Here is a 13,056-nt window from a genome sequence, read left to right on the forward strand (position 1 = left end):
TGAAAATTACTGAGTACTTACTCGTATCCCGTCTGATGGCTATATCTTTCTTCTGTAAATATAGTAGCTCATTAATAGTGAAATATTTGTTTGACAGTGGATCAGAAGTGAGAACACTCTGCTGCTGGAAATATGGCAGTGCATTGAAACTGTATCTACATCCACACAGATACTGCGTAAGACACAGTACGGTGCATGGCGGAGAATATTCCTTACTACTGCTAGACATTACCTTTCCTGCTCCACTCCCAAATAGAGCAAGGGATAAACGACTGTTCTATATGCCTCCGTATGAGCCCTAATTTCTCGTATTTATCTTCGTGGTCTTTACGCGGAATATATGTTTGCGGCAGTAGACTCATTCGGTAGTCAACTTCAAACCCCGGTTCTCTAAATTTTCTTGGTAGTGTTCGTTGAGAAGAACGTCGCCTTCCGTCCAAATAGTTCCGTTTGAGATCCCAAAGCATCTCCGTATCACTTACGGTTGTTCGAACGTATAGGTAACAAATCTAGAAGACCGGATCTGAAATGTTTCAATCTCTTCCTTGAACCCGACCTAGTACGGATCCCAAACACTCGAGCAGTACTCAAGAAGAGGTCGCACCAGCATCCTATATGTGACCTCCTTTACAGATGAACTACTCTTTCCTAAAATTCTCCCAACAAACCGAAGTCGACCATTCGCCTTTGGTATCACAGTTTTCGCTTCTAAATCCGTTAATGACTCTGGTGCTCTCCACTTCCCTGTACCATATTGCTACCCTGTTTAGTTTCTTTGACACACTTCACTTTTCTCCAGAACGCCTGTGTACAAATATTCTGTCCAGTTTCTGAGCGAAACTTGATCCAGCCTTCCTTCTCTGCTTCTCGTATACGCTTCCGAATCTGAGAATTCTTCCACGTCATACCTATGAAGGTCTAGTAATTCGAATCATTTCGGCCTTGATCTCCAGGACATCTCCTAATTGCAGCTTGAGGTACACAGAGGTCCGCCGCCGCTTGCGGCAGTTACACCTAACATTCGCTGACGCACTCTTGAGCGTGTCATCACACACAGCTCTAAGGACTGCATTGTCCATCCGTGTTGTAACTCGGCACAAGGTACGCATGGTTAGAACGGCTTACACGAATTGGCACTGACCGCGCCCAATAAAGACTCGTACGTGGAACTCGGGGCCCACGAGAAATACGGGCCCCAAAAGGAACTTGTGACGACATACTAGTCGGCTTGTCATCCGTACTAAGCAAACGTTCGGCTCCGTAGAGGACCCATGGAAAATATATATGTAATTGAAGAGGTTGAGGCGTAGTACCGGATACGAACCTCCCTTGGAGGTGGTTAAGTGGGAGATGTGTGTCAGAGCTGGATAATGACAGATGGTGACGCGAGACTGGACGCGCACGTAGTTTGTGTATCAGTCGATAGAGGACAGTATTGGATTGGGTACTGTGATTTGGTTTCGATTGTGCCCACTAGAGTGCACTAAAGTAATAGAATGTTTTTCATAAATTGTTCTAGTATTTTCATAAAGTGTTATTATGTCTTTTTGTGTATGTAAAATGTTATAAACGTGTTTTAGCAGTATGAATGATGCGTGAGTGTTGTTTAAGGTTAATATGAAGATAATTGTTTAGCGAGTTATGTAGTGGGATTTAGGGTGGGAATATTTCGAAGAAGTATGGATGTGGACACAGGGGATTTTTGTGGAATATATTTATAAAGTAAGTTTATGGTAAAGGGAAAGTTAATTCAGGAATAAATAACAATAGTAAGTAACTTTATGCATAAACAAAACTTCAGCATATTAGATAATTACGTCGGTAAAAAGTGCAGTCGTTAGGTTTACTATTTTGGGATTGGTTATTGACGAAAAGCGCGGACTGACGCTGGAGAATATTGTTTTTCTATTGCCTGTTGAGTAAACTGACCAATGGTAAAGCAATATTCTTCGCGCGCCTTTCTATGCTGGTAGAGAAGACAGAGTATTCTAGAGAGGAGTCGGAACCTAGCCATGGTACAGTTCGGACGTGTGTAGTGGTAGTTCCGATGGAAATGATAAGTTGCTGGATCTAGCAGTGTTTCATACGTCCAAAGTGTTGTAAAGTGACGGCATAATTATTCCGATGGGTGTGTAGAAATTTCGGAATTTTTAAGTGAATTTTGTGAAGAGAAAAGACATAAATTCCGCGTGGCGTATTGAACATGTCGGCGGATAAAAACTGTGACTGCATTACGTACCGACAGACTCAAATATTGTCGAGCATTCTCAATCAAAAACAATCCATATTTTTGTAGCTATTACGTTTTCGGGAAATGCAACACCATAAACTTGCTAACGTGAGTGAAAGGGATTATGAGTGACTGTGTTAAGACTAGCACGGGCTTAGCAGTGATACTAGTTCACCTAAGTTTCAGAATATATTAATTAAGGACAAAATTTCCAACCTTTCATTTCGTGTGAAAACTTTCTCCCGAAGCGTAGATTAGTGACTAATTACAGCCTGGTTCACGTCGAAGTTCAGTAGGTTTCACTCGGCTTCCCTACTGATGATATGCTGAGACAATGTTCACAGGTAGGTGCAGGTTCGTCGTAAAGGAACGGAAGGAACCGCGTCCTTTTTCGTGTGCTAGCGTGAGATTGCAGACATCTAAACGCGCAGTGAAGAATTATTAAACTCGTTTGAAATACACTCAAGTTCAGAAAAAAACAGAACAAAAATGGGTTCAAATGGCTCTGAGCACTATGGAACTTAACATCTGAGGTCCGCTAGAACTTAGAACAACTTAAACCTAACTAACCTAAGGACATCACACACATCCATGGCCGAGGCAGGACTCGAACCTGCGACCGTAGCGGTAGCGCAGTTCCAGACTGAAGCGCCTAGAACCGCTCGACCACACCGGCCGGCAAAAGACAGAACACCATGAACGACTGGAGATAGGATGTTCATATTCACAGCAAATGTACATTAGTGTGTTCTGCAGAAATGACAAGCATTTCGGTCACCTCGGTTCAGCATGTGTCCTGTTGCCTAGTAGGCACAGGGACCGCCATGCGTGATGGTATCAACGCTATAAGGCGCGAATGGCGTCCAGTGGTATGACAACCAATGCTGCATTCACCTGATCCCAAAGTTCATCTATGGTGGTCGGCATTGGGTCTCAGCGCTGCACCTGTAGTTTCACCATATCTCACACATTTTCAGTTGGCGACAAGTCTGGTGATCTGGCTGGCCAGAACCAAAGGCTGCCATTCTTTGACACCAAGAAGGCAAGTGTTCGTACAGCAACTTGTGGTCGTGCATTGTCTTGCTGAAAAATGGAGTCTGGAGTGTTGCGCAGAAAACGTATGGCTACGGTTCCCAGTATGTCATTCTTGTAGTTCACACTGGTCACAGTGCCCTAGACACGCACCAACTGCGATCCGTGGTTGTACCCAACAGCACCCCACACCATAAAGCCTTGAGTTAGCGCTGTATGCCGCGCGGGATTAGCCGAGCGGTCTTAGGCGCTGCAGTCATGGACTGTGCAGTTGGTCCCGGCGGAGGTTCGAGTCCTTCCTCGGGCATGAGTGTGTGTGTGTTTGTCCTTATGATAATTTAGGTTAAGTAGTGTGTAAGCTTAGGGACTGATGACCTTAGCAGTTAAGTCCCATAAAATTTCACACACATTTAAACATTTTTTTAGCGCTCTATGTCTTGTGCAAACGCTGTTCCTGTGATGCCGCTCCCGTATCTGCGGCCAACCAAAATGCGACCATCATTTTCAAATAAGCAGAACCTGGATTTATTCGAAAACACTGCCTGATGCCTTTCCTGTCCTGAGTGACGTCGTTCCGTACACCATTGCAGTGTAGCACGTTTCTGCGCATTCGTCAGAGGCAGGCAGAGAAGTGAACGACGCGCATGTAACCCATGCCGTAATAAACGGGGACGGACTGTCAGCTCTGATAGTGTACAGTGTGTTGCACTGTTACACTGTTGCACCAGAGCCGAGGAGGACGCAGATCTGTCCCGCAGTGCCATTTGGATGAGGTGTCGATCTTCTCGGGTGGCGGTCTGCGTGGTGCGACCTGACCCATCTCGTCCTGTCCTACGGCCATCCGTAAACCGCTCTGCACACCCCCGTTTCACTACCGAAACACTTCGTTCCACATGATCAGCAGTTTCCCAGATGAATGCACGTCATTCTCTCATGCCAACAATGTGCCCTATTTCAAACTCACTGATCTGACAGTACGGTTCGCGCGTAAGTCTGCGAGGTATCCTGTATATCTGCACATCTGCTCAAGTGACACTGAACCATTACGTTCGGTTTACAGCGACAACGAGAACCGCAAGCACGTTTTACCGGTAGGTGGTGTTGCGCCGCGATATCGAGCCCATGGGCCGACAAGGTTCAAATGCTAACCATTTTTGCAGAACATGCACTACTGGCCATTAAAATTGCTACATCACGAAGATGACGTGTTACAGGCGCGAAATTTAACCGACAGGAAGAAGATGCTGTGATATCAAATGATTAGCTTTTCAGAACATTCACACAAGGTTTTCGCCGGTGGCGACACCTACAACGTGCTGACATGAGGAAAGTTTCCAACCGATTTCCCATACACAAACAGCAGTTCACCGGCGTTGCCTGGTGAAACGTTGTTGTGATGCCTCGTGTAAGGAGGAGAAATGCGTACCAACGCGTTTCCGACTTTGATAAAGGTCGGATTCTAGCCTATCGCAATTGCGGTTTATCGTATCGAGACATTGCTGCTCGCGTTGGTCGAGATCCAATGACTGTTAGCAGAATATGGAGTCGGTGGGTTCAGGAGGGTAATACGGAACCCCGTGCTGGATCCCAACGGCCTCGTATCACTAGCAGTCGAGATGATAGGCATCTTATCCGCATGGCTGTAACGGATCGTGCAGCCACTTCTCGCTCCCTGAGTCAACAGATGGGGACGTCTTCAAGACAACAACCATCTTCACGAACGGTTCGACGAAGTTTGCAGCACCATGGACTATCAGCTCGGAGACCATGGCTGCGGTTACCCTAGACGCTGCATCACAGACAGGAGCGCTGGCGATGGTGTACTCAACGACGAACCTGGCTGCACGAATTTCAAAAAGTCATGTTTTCGGATGAATCCAGGTTCCGTTTACAGCATCATGATGGTCGCATCCGTGTTTGGCGACATCACGGTGAACGCACATTGGAAGCGTGTATTCGTCATCGCAATACTGGCGTATCACCCGGCGTGATGGTACGGGGTGCCATTGGTTACACGTCTCGGTCACCTCTTGTTCTCATTGACGGCACTTTGAACAGTGGACGTTACATTTCAGATTTGTTACGACCCGTGGCTCTACCCTTCATTCGATCCCTGCGAAACCCTACATTTCAGCAGGATAATGCACGACCGCATGTTGCAGGTCTGCCGGCCGCGGTGGTCTAGCGGTTCTAGGCGCGCAGTCCGGAACCGTGCGACTGCTATGATCGCAGGTTCGAATCCTGCCTCGGACATGGATGTGTGTGATGTCCTTAGGTTAGTTAGGTTTAAGAAGTTCTAAGTTCTAGGGGACTGATGACCACAGATGTTAAGTCCCATAGTGCTCAGAGCCATCATGTTGCAGGTCTTGTACGAGGTTTTCTGGATACAGAAAATGTTCGACTTCTGCCTTGGCTAGCACATTCTCCAGGTCTCTCACCAATTGAAAACGTCTGGTCAATGGTGGCCGAGCAACTGGCTCGTCACAATACTTCAGTCACTAATCATGATGAACTGCGGTATCGTGTTGAAGCTGCATGGGCAGCTGGACCTGTACACGTCATCCAAGCTCTGTTTGACTCAATGCCCAGGCGTATCAAGGCCGTTATTACGGCCCGAGGTGGTTGTTCTGGGTACTGATTTCTCAGGATCTATGCACCCAAATTGAATGAGAATGTAATCACATGTCACTTCTAGTATAATATATTTGTCCAATGAATACCCGTTTATCATCTGCACATCTTCTTGGTGTAGAAATTTTAATGGCCAGTAGTGTACCAATGTACATGTTCCGTGAATATGAACGACCTACCTCTAGGCGTTCAATGTGTTCTGATTTTTCTGTAAAACAGTGTACTTACTCGCTGCCCTCCGGAGACGGCTGCTGGCACTGGTAGGACCTGCAGTGTCACGTGTTGCGAAGCAAGCGCCACGACCTACCTCTCTCGTGAGCCTTGCGCAGAACCTTTGTGACGTCACACGAAGCCCCTTACTCGGATGCGGTCAGAGTTTACACTCATTCAGCGATGCACCTGCAGTAGACAAATTACGCAGATTTACACCAGAACGTCTACTGGCACTGCCGGTTTAATCATCTGCTCTGTTGCACTGTGAAATCGGTTTATTAAGAGAACCCAGCAGCGCTTTGACCTACGAGGCAGGGTTAAAATTGTACTATTCCTATACCAGTAATAAACATCCCGTAGCAATCAAACTACTAACTGTCCGCCACGTCCTGCTGGAATGCCCTTTTTTTAACAATTTACGTTCCAGCTTGGGTTTGCCATCTGATTTATCAGCCGTTCGAATAACGCGCGGACTACCGACCGCATTTTTCTTTTTATTCGCCGAAGCAATATGGCGAAGGCCATTTAACTTTTAGTTTTGGACCCCCATTTTTGTATGGAGTTTTTTAGCCCTTTTTCCACGTGCCTTATTTAGCTGTCTCCTATCCTGTCCATTGGGAGTGACATATAGCCGTTTCCCTCGTCTCTGTGTTTGTGTTCTATAGTTCTGACTTGGGCGCATACGATCCCAGTTGCTTTTTGGGCCCTAAAACAAAACAAACGAACTTCTTTTAAAAAATGGTTCAAATGGCTCTGAGCACTATGGGACTTAACTTCTGAGGTCATCAGTCCCCTAGAACTTAGAACTACTTAAACCTAACTAACCTAAGGACATCACACACATCCTGCCCGAGGCAAGATTCGAAGCTGCGACCGTAGTGGTCGCTCGGTTCTAGATTGTAGCGCCTAGAACCTCTCGGCCACCCCGGCCGACGGAACTACTCTCAAAAGGCTCTCAAATCTCATCACCAAATCCGAAAACAAACACCGCAGACAGTCTTTACGACGCCGTGAAATGGTTTCCAGCCGCTCTCACTGATAATATCTCCCATAGGCACACCGTAACAATTTAAAGTGAAGTAGGAAAAGAGCAAACTCAAAGACACCTTACTAATAGTTTCCCCTGGAACAAACTTAACTTAATGTCTTCTGTATGCATCGGCAGGTCTGTCACTTTAATGGGACGTCACCTTCAGCTAGCCACCAGCTCCACTACCTGATATGAGGCCTCTGCCTACCGACAAAGCGAATGCTAACTAAATCGACCCATTCTCCCAGAAAACAAAAGAGCGACACAGCCGAATCACACGCCCGCATACGCAAACGCACTTCCACTTTCCTGTAGCCTCCAGTGTCAGCAGAATAGTCTTGTCGACCACTGAGGATCACTCGCTACCAACTTAATACACCCAACACTTAAAATATAAGCTCCACCCCATACGCTCACAGCCATCATCATTTACCCCGAGAGCTGCGAACAGCCCACAATTTCACCACCTGCCGGCCGGTGTGACCGAGCGGTTCTAGGTGCTTCAGTCTGGAACCACGCGACCGCTACGGTCGCAGGTTCGAATCCTGCCTCGGGCACGGATGTGTGTGCTGTCCTTAGGTTAGTTAGGTTTAAGTAGTTCTAAGTTCTAGGGGACTGATGACCTCAATGTTAAGTCCCATAGTGCTCAGAGCCATTTGAACCACAATTTCACCAGCTGCAAAAGCGCTCAAAGAAATTGTATTAACATACAGGTCTTTCAGCTGCCACCATCCGGAGTAAAACATGGCCACTTCCGTGGATCACATATCGAGGTTGCTAATTCCTCCAAGGACTTTCAAAAAAATTCTTTCCAAGGTTAAATATACTAAAGTCCCAAAGAAACTGGTATAGGCATGCGTATTCAAATGCGGAGATATTTAAACAGGCAGAATACAGCACTGATGTCGGCTACGTCTATATAAGAGAACAACAGTTGTCAGATCGGTTACTGCTGCTACAATGGCTGATTATCAGGATTTAAGTGAGTCTGGACGTGATCTTATAGTCGGTGCAAGAGAGATGGGACACAGCATCTCCACGGTAACGACGAGGTGGGGATTTTTCCGTACGACCATTTCACGAGTGTATCGTGAATATCAGGAATCCGGTAATACATCAAATTACCGACATCGCTAAGGTCGGAAAAAAGTCCTGCAAGAACGGGACCAGCGACGACTGAAAAGAATCGTTCAACGTGACACAGGTGCAAACTCTCCGCAAATTGCTGCAGATTTCAGTGCTGGGCCATCAACAAGTGTCAGCGTGTGAACCATTTAACGAAACACCATCGATATGGGCTTTCGTAGCCGGCTCCGGGCTGAAGCGCCTAGAACCGCTCGGTCACTCCGGCCGGCACGGACTTAGGCAATTGCAGCTCAACAATGCGATACCCCACAAGTCCAGAATTGCTACAGAGTGGCTCCGCGGCCAATTTTCTGAGTTTAAACACTTCCGCAGGCAACCAATCTCCCTAGACATGACCATTATTGAGTATATATGGGATGCCTTGCAATGTGGTGTTCGGAAGAGATCCCCACCCCCTCGTACTCTTAAGGATTTCTGGACAGCCCTGCAGGATTCATGATGCCAATTCCCTCCAGCACTACTGAAGACGTTAGTCGAGTCCATGCCAAGTCGTGTTACGGCACTTATGAGTGTTTGCGGGGGCCCTACTCGATATTATACACGTGTACCTGTTTCTCTGGGTCTTCAGTGTATATATGAATGGGTGAAACACCTCTATACATCTAACTACTACCAGTCACAAGTGACTGGCAGAAATTTAACAGACATAATTCTTTCCAAGAAGTGCTGCAAAAAACCACCGTCATTGGCAGTCAGACAACCTTAAGCAAGTCGAACAGGGCCCGACCACATCCCATTTACAGGAATTACTGATGCTCCGATCTTTCGTCTCCGGGCTGGACAAGGACACCTGTGATACCTGTGCATACAGACCTACAATGTCATCATTTAAGTCCCAATCGCAGCGTAACTAAATGGACTTCAGACATAGTACTTTTTATACAGAACTGTTCTCTGTTGTTATAGCTTTTGCTAATCAGTTATGACAGTACCTTCTACCTCTTATTTTGTCTAAGAGGTGCTGACGTATGAATTGTTCGTCGGATCCTGTGTAGAAGTTCGGTCGCCATGCAGTTAGTGGATTTCGTTTCCTTGTTGCAGATTTCTTTTTCTTTTGGGACATTATCTGAGACACTTTCCGATACGCATTTTTCTCTTCTGTAACTCACTAATTATTTCACTTCATGGAAACACTCACTTTTAACGTCAACTTCAGAACAGAAACGAACAATTGCAATTATAGATAATACGAGTCGAAATTGCCTTCCATCTCGATACTGCCCTGCTAACTGAAAACTCACGTGTGCCTGTACTCAACAACCACGACAAACAAGAGCTTAGCTCAGAGATATACGTATTTTATTTAAAGACTACTCGTAACTCGTTCTCAATCGGGGATGGCACGATTTTCTCTAGGGTCTTGACGCTCCAGTAGATTATACACTATGTAATCAAAAGTATCCGGACACCTGACTGTAATGACTTACAAGTTCGTGGCACCCTCCATCGGTAATGCTGGAATCCAATGTGGTGTTGTTCCATCCTAAGCCTTGATGACACCGTCCACTCTCGCAGGCATACGTTCAATCAGATGCTGGAAGGTTTCTTGCAGAATGGCAGCCCATTCTTCGCGGAGTGCTGCACTGAGGAGAGGTATCGATTTCGATCCGTGCGGCCTGGCATGAAGTCGGCGTTCCAAAACATCTCAAAGGTGTTCTATAGGAATCAGGTCAGGACTCCGTGCAGGCCAATCCGTTACAGGGATGTTATTGTCATGTAACCACTCCGCCACAGGCCGTGCATTATGAACAGGTGCTCGATTGTGTTGAAAGATGCAATCATCATCCCCGAATTGCTCTTCAACAGTGGGAAGCCAGAAGGTGCTTAAAACATCAGTGTAGGACTGTGCTGTGATAGTGCCACACAAAACAACATGAAGAACACGCGTCATTTGGCACTTACGGGCGTGATGTGTGGCTTATGAGCAGCCGCTCGACCTCCCGCCTAACTCTTATTGTACTTGCAGTGGATCCTGATGCAGTTAGGAATTCCTGTGCGACGGTCTGGATTGATGTATGCCTATTACACATTACGACCATCTTCAACTGTTGGTGGCCTCTTGTCAGTCAACTGACTAAGTCGTCCCGTACGCTTTTGCGCAGTACGTGTCCCTTTAAGTTTCCACTTCAATATCGCGTCGGAATCAGTGGACCTAGGGATGTTTAGGAGTGTGAAAATCTCGCGTACAGACGTATGACACAAGTGACACCCTATCACCTGACCACGTTCGAAGTCTGTGAGTTCCGCTGAGCGCTCCATTCTGCTCTCTCACGATGTCTAATTACTACTGACATCGCTGATATGGAGTACTTGGCAGTAGGCGGCAGCACAATGCACCTAATAGGAAAAACGTATTTTTTGGGGGTGTCCAGATAGTTTTGATCACATAGTGTATCTATGTACTATTTCAGATAATTTAACTTCATTATATTTCATTGAGTAAATAAAAGTAATGAAAGGAAGAATTGCGTGGATAATTTGTCCTTCAGATCCAGGTTATTATTTCTTTGTCATTGCAACCTCTTCAGTGTAAAATACAGATATAACTGAAGATTTTTGTTCATAATTAAAGCTCACAGAGTGCATTAGTCCATTGGTTTACAACGTGGGGTAATTACCACCTGAGCGGCAAAATTAAATTTTCTGAGGGGTAAAACCTAAACGATTTGATTCTGTTTCAGTCACTAAACGAAATTATTTTCAAAAAACCTTTGCTATTGTCGCAATTTTGTAAGACTCTAATACTCATTTACAAGTTATCGATAATTACTTTTTCTCAGTAGCATTAACGCAGTGGAGGCTACAATTTCCTCACGTAGTCCACCCACTACACACATACGTTGTGCTTTGTCGTGTAAATCTCTAATAATAAAAGTGAGACATATGCGTATCAAATGCTAAATATCTCAAGAAAATGCCTTCTCCAAGTTGTACATAGTACCTGCCAGCAGTCCTCAAATTGCTTAATTACTATCATCGAAACAGATAAATCAATTAATTTGCAGCACGACACAGCAGTACCTACATAAGGGCTACTATAGCGCGTAGATAGTATTATTGTTGTTGTTATTGTGGTGTCACCGCCAGACACCACACTTGCTAGGTGGTAGCTTAAATCGGCCACGGTCCATTTAGTACATGTCGGACCCGCATGTCACCACTGTGTGATCGCAGACCGAGCGCCACCACAAGGCAGGTCTCGAGATACGGACGAGCACTCGCCCAGTTGTACGACGACTTTGCTAGCGACTACACTGACGAAGCCTTTCTCTCATTTGCCGAGAGACAGTTAGAATAGCCTTCAGCTAAGTCAATGGCTACGACCTAGCAAGGCGCCATTAACCGTTTTAAGATAGAGTCTCACTTGTATCATCAAGGAATGCTGTACACAAATAAGGGATTAAAAGTTAAGTATTATAGCAGCTACGTACTTTTCTTGCTACCATTCATTACGTATCCTGTTTCAGATCTCTCTCTAGCCTACGTGATAGTAACGCGTGCCTTTCGGCTACTTCAGTGTGGCGTAGCTGTGTTGTTACGCCACAACAGTTATTACTATTACTATTATTGGCTGTGGTTAGACGCAAGCATAACAGCCTGAAGTCTTCCAGTTTCTACCAGTTCAGAAGTAAGAATTGCAGCAGTCAAGTGATTTACGAACATTAAGTACAGTGTGTGTTTTAACTTCGTTGATTTTAAATGGGGTTGCAGTGTGCAGGTCAAGGAAGTGTCACAATGGGGAAGTAGGTTTTGTACCAAGTGTCTACCCCCACTGTGGATAGTTAGGTTTCTTATCTAAGAAGAAGTTGTGGGCAGCACTTGCGATGCATCACGAATTCCTTCTTCATTCTAACACACACTCGCACACACACACACACACACACACACACACACACACACACACACACACACACTTAATTTCGTTCATGTTTCATCGTTTTAAAAATAAAAGTGATCCAAGAAAAGATTTTTATTCTACATTTTAGTTTGGTGCTAAATTTGGTGATAATGTGAGGGAGGTGGGCAACAGACGGCAGGGAGGGGTAGGAAGGGAGTGGTTACTAGCTAATGCGTAATTGCACTCGGGGGTTATTGTCTAAGAATGATTCGGAATCACTGGTCTAGTCCATATGTATTGTTGTTACCAAGTCTGGTAGGGTATAATACTAGGGACGTGTGCACCGTAACACCTTGAGCGATCATTGCAGAGGACGTGGAGATACCGCGTACTCGTGTGAAACAGCGTTATCAGCACCTGACAGAATGTGAAGCGCGACACATTGTGGGTCCCCACTTGACCGAACAGTGCAATACCATATTTGTGGGGGATTCGCATGTGACGGTGGCCCAAATATGGTCTGCACGGGGGCTTAGATTTCCGCCCGATCACCTCTCATCACCATAAGGATGGATCGCCGTGTCGTGCAACCAGCAACATCGTACCCCCTCAAAACTTCTTCTGCCGTCCGAAAACAAGTACTGTAATGCAGTTCCTGCTACATTTTGTATTATCCTACACCATTCATCGGAGATATGGAGCAGCCGGACTAGGGAATTACCGTCCCGTGCGTAAGCTTCCTTTGACACCAGAACACAAACAGCTGTGTTTGGGGCGAGGCCGCGACAGGCAAGTACAGACTGCTGATTAAAGGCGGCAGATTGTGTTCAGCAACGAATCGTGTTCTGCACGGCCCCGGATGACCATCGGCGAGACCTCAACAGAGGTCTCATTCTTCCATTGCTTTGGAGAGACGTAACGGTGTCACATTTGCCG

The sequence above is a fragment of the Schistocerca serialis genome, chromosome 8 (genome assembly GCF_023864345.2).
Source record: "Schistocerca serialis cubense isolate TAMUIC-IGC-003099 chromosome 8, iqSchSeri2.2, whole genome shotgun sequence".
NCBI classification, from domain to species: domain Eukaryota; kingdom Metazoa; phylum Arthropoda; class Insecta; order Orthoptera; family Acrididae; genus Schistocerca; species Schistocerca serialis.